Consider the following 8,545-nt stretch of genomic DNA (forward strand, 5'->3'; position numbering starts at 1 on the left):
CCCTCCGACGCCCTCAGGACCCCTCCGTTCATGTTCTGAGGTGCCCCCGATCCCTCTGTGTGCCCCGGGGCCCAGTGCTGGTTTTGCAGCACGCCACAAAGTTCTCTGCTGAGCTTTCTCCCCTGCCCAGGAGCTGTCCGGGTGCCTTCTGGCGCCTCCGGGCCCCGCAGAGTCCCTCCGTCTGCGCTGTCGTCGCCCGGTAACTTCCTTTTTTCCACTGTTCCTTTACGGCGGGGCTGGGAGTGGTGTCGGGAGGGCGGAGGGGTCCCAGGGGAGCCCTGCGGAGGGTCGCGGCGGTGCCGGGGATCGCGGGGCCGGGGGGCTCCGGGCTCCACGGCGGCTGCCGGGGACGGGACGGGATCGCCGCTGGGTCAAACCTCACGGAGCGCTGCTGCCCGCGGCATCCTGGGAGATGTAGTCTTCCGGCGCCGGGCGGCCATGTTGGTTTGGGAGTGCGGCATGCCGGGAGCAGTAGTCTTCCGGCACCAGGCTTCCGAGCGGCCATTTTAGTCTGCAGAGCATTCTGGGAGATGTATTCTTCCGGTACCGAGCTTCCGGGCGGCCATGTTGTTTTGGGGGCGCGGCATGCCGGGAGCAGTAGTCTTCCGGCGCCGGGCTGCCGGGCGGCCATTTTCATCTGCGGAGCATTCTGGGAGATGTAGTGTCCCAGCACCGAGCTTCCGGGCGGCCATTTTAATCTGTTAGGCATGCCGGGAGGCGTTGGCTTCCCTTGCTGGGTTTCTGGGAGATCATGTTGTGCCTGTCGAGGTGGCAGGAGGTGCAGCTGTCAACAGGGTTCCCACCCGCTGGCCACGTCGTGCTCTGTGGCAGCCAGGAGCTGCCGTTCCAGGTGCCTGTGCCTCCTCAGCACTGCAGCAGTGGGCCAGTGTGTCTGTTCCTTACTTGTCATGTCATGGGGGAAGGACTATATGCTGCCGTGAAGAACTACGGGCTGCTGCCCTCAGACCTCTGTCAGTTATCGCGTGTCAGGAGCGGCCAGGAGAATCCAAATGCCAGCGGAAAGGTTCTCTGCCCGGTCCCGAAGAGGAGCCTTCGGCCGTAGGAAGGTTGGCTGCGTCCTTACCGGACCCGTGAGTAGCAAGCCACGCTTCGTGGACCAGCAAAGGAGAGGGGGGAGTAGCGCCTGGTAGCCCAGTCGCTATGGCATCGCTGGCGCTAGCAGGCCCGCGAGGTCTGTGTGAAGCCTCACCTGCCTGTCTGGAGCTTTATTTTGGTCTGTTTACCCGGAGTAACCGGCGAGGCCTAAAATGAGAATTTAGGATGGTTAGATGGGTAACCTGTGACCCGACCTGTCCTCGCCTTGCTTTGCTGCCTAGCAGCAAGTAATAACGGGAACTTGGGACCCCAGAATAAAAACTGTTGCAGTGCTTAAGGGAGGACCTGCGTTTGCCCAGGTTAGGGAACCGTAATGAAAGCTTGGGGGGGGGGGGGGGGCGGGAGGGAGGAGAGGAAGCTCCAAAACAGGAACCTCCCGGTGACCTTGGTGGTTTGATTCATTTGCAGAATAGTGTTCCGAGGGCCAGCAACCTGAGGAGGAGCCGCTCGACCCGTTTTGTTGATTTCGGTGATGCTGTTTTAAGGAAGCACGTAAGTACAGAAGAGCTCTGGGAGGGTTTTCAAACAAGACGGGGAAGAGCGTGGAAAAGCTAGGTGCCGTGAGTACGGAAGTTGTTAAGGGCTGAGAGAATTTGGGGGGTTAAGCGTGCGCACGTGACGGTCTGAAAGGGGCTGATGCACAAGCAGTAGTAAAAGGGCGTGACGGAGTGCAAGGTTCCTCCCCGGTGTGGGCCCGTGCGTGCGCCCTCGCTCTCGCGGACGCAGGCGATCTGGAGGCGCAGGGATTCGGGCAAGCAGGCCCACAGGCGGACTTGGGGAAAACGGTGTGCAGAGCGCTCGGCGGGTGAGCGGGGCTGGAGCGGGTCGAGGGCTGTCCTGGGCGGGCTGCCTGGGTCCATCCGGTTCTGCTCCCTGTCCCTCTGTCCAGCTCTCCATCTTTCTCTTTCTTTCCCCATAGCTCTGTCCGGTGCCCCATCCCTTTGTTTAACTACTCGTTGCTCTGCCCAGCTCCCCATCCCTCTTGTACTCTTCCCGTCCCTCTGTCAATACCTGCTTCCCTCTGTCTGCTTCTCCATCCCTCTGACTGGCTCCCTATTGCTCTGTCCAGCTCTTCGTCGTCCTCTTTCTCTCCCGATCCCACTACCTGCCTGCTGTCCCTCTGCCTGGCTCCCCATCCCTCCACCACCCCCCCCAACTGCTCTGTCTATCTGCCTCTTCGTACCTCTCTTTGCCCCTTCAGCCCTCCATCCACCTCTCCAGTCTTCTCTGTTTCTATCCCTCTGTTCAGCTCCTCATCCATCTATTTGCCGCCTCCTTATCCCTCTTTTCCCCTGTACCATCCCATCTCTCTGTCCGACTTCCCCTCTCTCTTTTGGGGGGTTTAGTACCTGTTTTAGCAGACAATCGCGTGTCCCTTTAGGCCCCAGGAAGCAGAAAGTTCTGACCTGACAGCAAAGTATTTGGTCTTTTTAACGCTCTTGCGGCTGAAGGTGACTCCTAATGAAAAGCAATGAGAATTCTGAGGATTCACTGGAAACGTAAGAGACAGTATCTGCCCTTTTTAAAAGGCTGTGTGCTTCCGCTAATAATACCTGTAGTAATCAAGCCACTAGATTTTTCTGACAATAAGAGCCTTTAAGCTGCGATCGCTACTCGAAAAGTCCAGATATTTTAGAAACTGAACGAGCCTTCTGAGCTTGCTGACTGCAGTACCTCAAAAGATGATCAGAGTGCTGATGTTTTCATGCTTTAGTGTGGTAGAGATGCTCTGTGCAAACATCCCTTGTGTTTAATCTTCAAAACTGCGCAGACTGTCACGGAGCTCTCTTTTGACTATCTACTTTGCGTAACAAACAGAAAGGCAGGAGGTTGACAGTGCTAAATGAGTAAGGTCATTGCTTGTTTAGGGGTTGCAAATTTTATGGAATTTTGTCCTTTTAAATCTCATCTAGAATATGCTTGCAAAAAATCCCTGGGAAGAAAACAAGGAGTATAAGCAGCTTTTTAATATTATTAGCAATACTTACACGTTCTGGATGGGTTCCTAGGTCCCCCATGGTCTTCTGCCCTCCCCATTACCCCCAAATTTACCCATTTTGCAGTGTTTTGGCACTTATTTTGCTCTTTCTTGTCCTGAAGCAGGTCAGGGTTTGGTGTGGACAGAGGGGGGAAGGAGCCAGCTGTGGGTAAATGGGCCTGGATGGCATCGCGGGGACACAGCGAATCCTGGCACAGCCCATCTTCAGCACGGGGAGAGGCCGGAGTGCTGCCGTGATGAGTGCTGAGAAAGGTACCTCTCTTTGGATTATGTGCACCCCAGAGCCCACCTTCTGGCCTTTCATTCTCCCCCGATCCCTCCTGTCAAGTATTTGTGCTCTGTGGATGCCTGAGTTTGGCTTTTTGTGACTTGTAGGTTCCTCCGCTGAGGTTCTTTTTGCCCCTGAGGTCCTCCCTTTCACCATCTTGTCCCCACAGAACCCTGAATTGTTTCTTCTCCCTCGCCCAGCCCACAACATCCCTTCCTTTTCCTTTTTTTTTTCTGCCCCTCGATCCTTCCTTTTGCAATTTTGCACCACCAGTTCACTCTGTTAAGCTCTTCTATCTTTTGGGCTTTTTGCACCCCCCACCCCCCACCCCCTTTGTAAAGCTTTTTTTGTGCCGCTTACAAGCTTCTGGCTTTTTTTCCCCTGAGAAGCCTTCCTTCTGGCTTTGTGTGTCAGCACCCTCCCCTTTTTGAATAAAGCAGCGATTAAAGGCAAACTCGGTATCTCTTTATGCAGCTGCAACCCTTTGGATAGGAAGCAAATACGTTATTGTGGTTTGTAGTATTTCTGGGCTAACTCTGGGGAAATCCTCATCACAGTTTGGATTTTTTGTTGTTGTTTCTATAAGTTCGTTGCTTTGAAAGTTTGAAACTAGGATTCGTTTGGCTTACTGCCTTACTGTCATAACTGAGCGTAAAGCAGAGATTATGTTGCCATTGCATATAACCTCCCTCATATGGTGCTTGCGTTCATATACGTGTGTTCTCCCCAGGAGTACTCTTGCCTTTTCCCTTCCTTTAGTAAACAAACGCCTTTCTGAGCCAATACCGAGCAACACGGTGGATGTGCTTCTAGCGCTAACGTCGCGTCGCAGGAGGCAGCTGAGAGCAGTCGATAAGCCGATAAGCCGGTGCTCTAGACATGCAAAGGCAGGAAGAAGCAGACTAGCTATTGAGCTTCCCTCGAGAGCAGAGGAAGAGGAGAAGAAACCCAGGGGGCGGTCATACGCCCGCTGACGATTCCGGAGGCTTTGCCTTGCAATGCGTTTCTCCTGGTAGGCGGCAGCACTCATTGCCCGTGGCGGGTAAGGGCCGGAACCACCTTGCGCTGAGGGCTCAGCAGAACCAGAGAGGCGAGGGTGTCCCTGGGGTGGCTGCGGGTGCCTGGATTTCTCCGGCCCACCTCAAGGCATGCGTTGCGGGGAAAAAAGGGTGCGGGCTTTCAGGGGCCTGGCAGTGCTCTGCTCCGTGTGGGCACAGGGCAGGGTCTGCCCGGAACGCATGTTTGCCTCTCCCTGTCTTTCTTTTAATTCCTGCCTTTAGGGCTGAGGTTCCTCCCCAGAGCAGACTTGTACGTGTGCCCTCGCTCGTGTAGATGCAGATGGCCTGGAGGTGTGGGGAGGCAGGCTGTCCCGCGAGAAGGACTTTTGCGCGGCGTCCCGGGGAGGATAGCTGTGATGTACCTCGTGCACCCAAGGGTGTTGGTAAGCGACAAGATAACAAGTGGCTGTTTCCTGGTCGCTCCCCTCACTAGAGAAAAATCGATTTACAGATTGGCTTTCACATGGAGAGAGAAACAGTACACCTTTCCTCAGGTCTGGTTGGGGTTTCACAGTGTGCCTGCACTAACACGTGGTCGTTGTCAGAGACGGTTTAGACGGGTTGCCTGCAGAGAGGTAGGAAAGGCGTTACCTTTCGTGGACAGTGCTGTGGTGGGCAGAGCTACGGACGAAGAGGTGTGAGAGCGAGGTGCCTGAGCCTTAAAACTGACTGGAAGGGACAGGATTCAAGGCCGGTTGGTGCACAGCACACAGCGCAACGCCAGGCTCATTATAAAGGTACTGTAATTGGGGAAACGGCCCGCTGACAGAAGAAGAAAGGTTAAAGCTCTGTGTGAAATAAAGGGTCCTTCCCATTAGTGCTGAGGAAGAGGGTTGTGTTTCTTAGAGCGGCGTATCCGTCACTTTTCTGGTAGCAGCAGAGCACCGCAGTGGGAGGTTCTGGAAGAGTCAGGAGCAGAACTGGCAGGAGGCTCTTTTCCCTGTCCGGATGGAAAAACGGCCGTAAACACGCTTGCCAGAAACCGAGGAGGCCGAGGCCGAGGCCTGGCTGGGGCCCTTGCCTTGGGCCCTGACTGCGGGCACCCGGCGCGCCCCACCGCCCGAGGCCTGCTCGCCCCAGGCGCGACTGCCACTGCCACCACCCCTCGGCGCTGCTGCGCCCCGGTGCTGCACCGCCGCCGGGACACGGGGTGCTCGTGAGGTCCCCGCCACCGTCTCCTCCTGCAGGACACAGGTGCCCGGGGGGAGGGTACGAAAGGGTCGGGGCGGCCCGACCGGAGGGTGCGGGGAGCGGCGGCGGCCGCTGCCGACCTAGGCCAGCGGGGTCGCGCATGCGCACTGGGTCAGACCGGCTCGCGGCTGCGGCAAGCGGAGTGGCGCATGCACATTGGGGGGCGACCCGCTTACTCCCTGCTGCCCTCAAGTGATTACGAACCGGTACTGCAGGCAGGGGATTAACGCATGCGCACTGCTCCAGATGTGCTCCATGCTGCCCTCGGGTGATGCCACCCCAATAGTGCAACCAGCCGACGAACGCATGCGTCCTGGACGCATCGGTTCCTTGGTGCCCCTCGAGCGATGAAAGCCTGCCAGCCAACCAGCCGCCTCGCGCATGCGCGCCGCCCCGACAGTGCTCCCTGCGGCCCTCAGCTACGAACAGCGTAGTACTGCAGGCAGCCGCTGCGCGCATGCGCACTTGCTCGGCGTGGCTCGTTGGTGCCCTCGGCTGGCCAAAAATCGGTACTGCAGCCCGAAAAATCGGTACTGCAGCCGAAGCGGGGCGCAGGCGCAGTGGTTTCGGTGTGGCTCGTTGGTGCCCTCGGCTGATCAAAAATCGGTACTGCAGCCCGAAAAATCGGTACTGCAGGCGAAGCGGGGCGCATGCGCAGTGGTTTCGGCGTGGCTCGTTGGTGCCCTCGGCTGGCCAGAAATCGGTACTGCAGGCGAAGCGGGGCGCAGGCGCAGTGGTTTCGGCGTGGCTCGTTGGTGCCCTCGGCTGGCGAGAAATCGGTACTGCAGGCGAAGCGGGGCGCAGGCGCAGTGGTTTCGGCGTGGCTCGTTGGTGCCCTCGGCTGGCCAGAAATCGGTACTGCAGCCGAAGCGGGACGCATGCGCAGTGGTTTCGGCGTGGCTCGGTGCCCTCGGCTGGCCAGAAATCGGTACTGCAGGCGAAGCGGGGCGCATGCGCACTGGGTTTCGGCGTGTCTCGTGGGTGCCCTCGGCTGGCGAGAAATCGGTACTGCAGGCGAAGCGGGGCGCAGGCGCACTGGGTTTCGGCGTGGCTCGTTGGTGCCCTCGGCTGGCCAGAAATCGGTACTGCAGGCGAAGCGGGGCGCATGCGCAGTGGTTTCGGCGTGGCTCGTTGGTGCCCTCGGCTGGCGAGAAATCGGTACTGCAGCCCGAAAAATCGGTACTGCAGGCGAAGCGGGGCGCATGCGCACTGGGTTTCGGCGTGGCTCGTGGGTGCCCTCGGCTGGCCAGAAATCGGTACTGCAGCCCGAAAAATCGGTACTGCAGGCGAAGCGGGGCGCATGCGCACTGGGTTTCGGCGTGGCTCGTGGGTGCCCTCGGATGGCGAAGAATCGGTACTGCAGGCGAAGCGGGGCGCATGCGCAGTGGTTTCGGCGTGGCTCGTTTGTGCCCTCGGCTGGCGAAAATTCGGTACTGCAGGCGAAGCGGGGCGCAGGCGCACTGGGTTTCGGCGTGGCTCGTGGGTGCCCTCGGCTGGCCAGAAATCGGTACTGCAGGCGAAGCGGGGCGCAGGCGCAGTGGTTTCGGCGTGGCTCGTTGGTGCCCTCGGCTGGCCAGAAATCGGTACTGCAGGCGAAGCGGGGCGCATGCGCACTGGGTTTCGGCGTGGCTCGTTGGTGCCCTCGGCTGGCGAGAAATCGGTACTGCAGGCGAAGCGGGGCGCATGCGCACTGGGTTTCGGCGTGGCTCGTGGGTGCCCTCGGCTGGCCAGAAATCGGTACTGCAGCGCGAAAAATCGGTACTGCAGGCGAAGCGGGGCGCAGGCGCAGTGGTTTCGGCGTGGCTCGTTGGTGCCCTCGGCTGGCGAGAAATCGGTACTGCAGGCGAAGCGGGGCGCATGCGCAGTGGTTTCGGCGTGGCTCTTTGGTGCCCTCGGCTGGCGAGAAATCGGTACTGCAGGCGAAGCGGGGCGCATGCGCAGTGGTTTCGGCGTGGCTCGTGGGTGCCCTCTGCTGGCGAAAAATCGGTACTGCAGGCGAAGCGGGGCGCAGGCGCAGTGGTTTCGGCGTGGCTCGTTGGTGCCCTCGGCTGGCCAGAAATCGGTACTGCAGGCGAAGCGGGGCGCATGCGCACTGGGTTTCGGCGTGGCTCGTGGGTGCCCTCGGCTGGCGAGAAATCGGTACTGCAGGCGAAGCGGGGCGCATGCGCACTGGGTTTCGGCGTGGCTCGTGGGTGCCCTCGGCTGGCCAGAAATCGGTACTGCAGGCGAAGCGGGGCGCATGCGCACTGGGTTTCGGCGTGGCTCGTTGGTGCCGTCGGCTGGCGAAAATTCGGTACTGCTGGCGAAGCGGGGCGCATGCGCAGTGGTTTCGGCGTGGCTCGTTGGTGCCCTCGGCTGGCGAGAAATCGGTACTGCAGGCGAAGCGGGGCGCATGCGCAGTGGTTTCGGCGTGGCTCGTTGGTGCCCTCGGCTGGCCAGAAATCGGTACTGCAGCCCGAAAAATCGGTACTGCAGGCGAAGCGGGGCGCAGGCGCAGTGGTTTCGGCGTGGCTCGTTGGTGCCCTCGGCTGGCGAAAAATCGGTACTGCAGCCCGAAAAATCGGTACTGCAGGCGAAGCGGGGCGCAGGCGCAGTGGTTTCGGCGTGGCTCGTTGGTGCCCTCGGCTGGCCAGAAATCGGTACTGCAGGCGAAGCGGGGCGCATGCGCAGTGGTTTCGGCGTGGCTCTTTGGTGCCCTCGGCTGGCGAGAAATCGGTACTGCAGCCCGAAAAATCGGTACTGCAGGCGAAGCGGGGCGCAGGCGCACTGGGTTTCGGCGTGGCTCGTTGGTGCCCTCGGCTGGCGAAAAATCGGTACTGCAGCCCGAAAAATCGGTACTGCAGGCGAAGCGGGGCGCATGCGCACTGGGTTTCGGCGTGGCTCGTGGGTGCCCTCGGCTGGCCAGAAATCGGT

General features: G+C 59.6%; 1 long non-coding RNA gene across 1 annotated transcript; it reads left to right on the forward strand.

Annotated features, from left to right (window-relative positions):
- Positions 1-655: 655 nt before the first annotated feature.
- LOC138068081 (uncharacterized) lies at positions 656-5,265 on the forward strand. Its single transcript, XR_011142699.1, has 3 exons — positions 656-1,067; positions 1,525-1,608; positions 3,217-5,265. It is a non-coding gene; the product is annotated as an uncharacterized lncRNA (long non-coding RNA).
- Positions 5,266-8,545: the final 3,280 nt, after the last annotated feature.

The sequence above is a fragment of the Struthio camelus genome, chromosome 8 (genome assembly GCF_040807025.1).
Source record: "Struthio camelus isolate bStrCam1 chromosome 8, bStrCam1.hap1, whole genome shotgun sequence".
Classification (NCBI taxonomy): domain Eukaryota; kingdom Metazoa; phylum Chordata; class Aves; order Struthioniformes; family Struthionidae; genus Struthio; species Struthio camelus.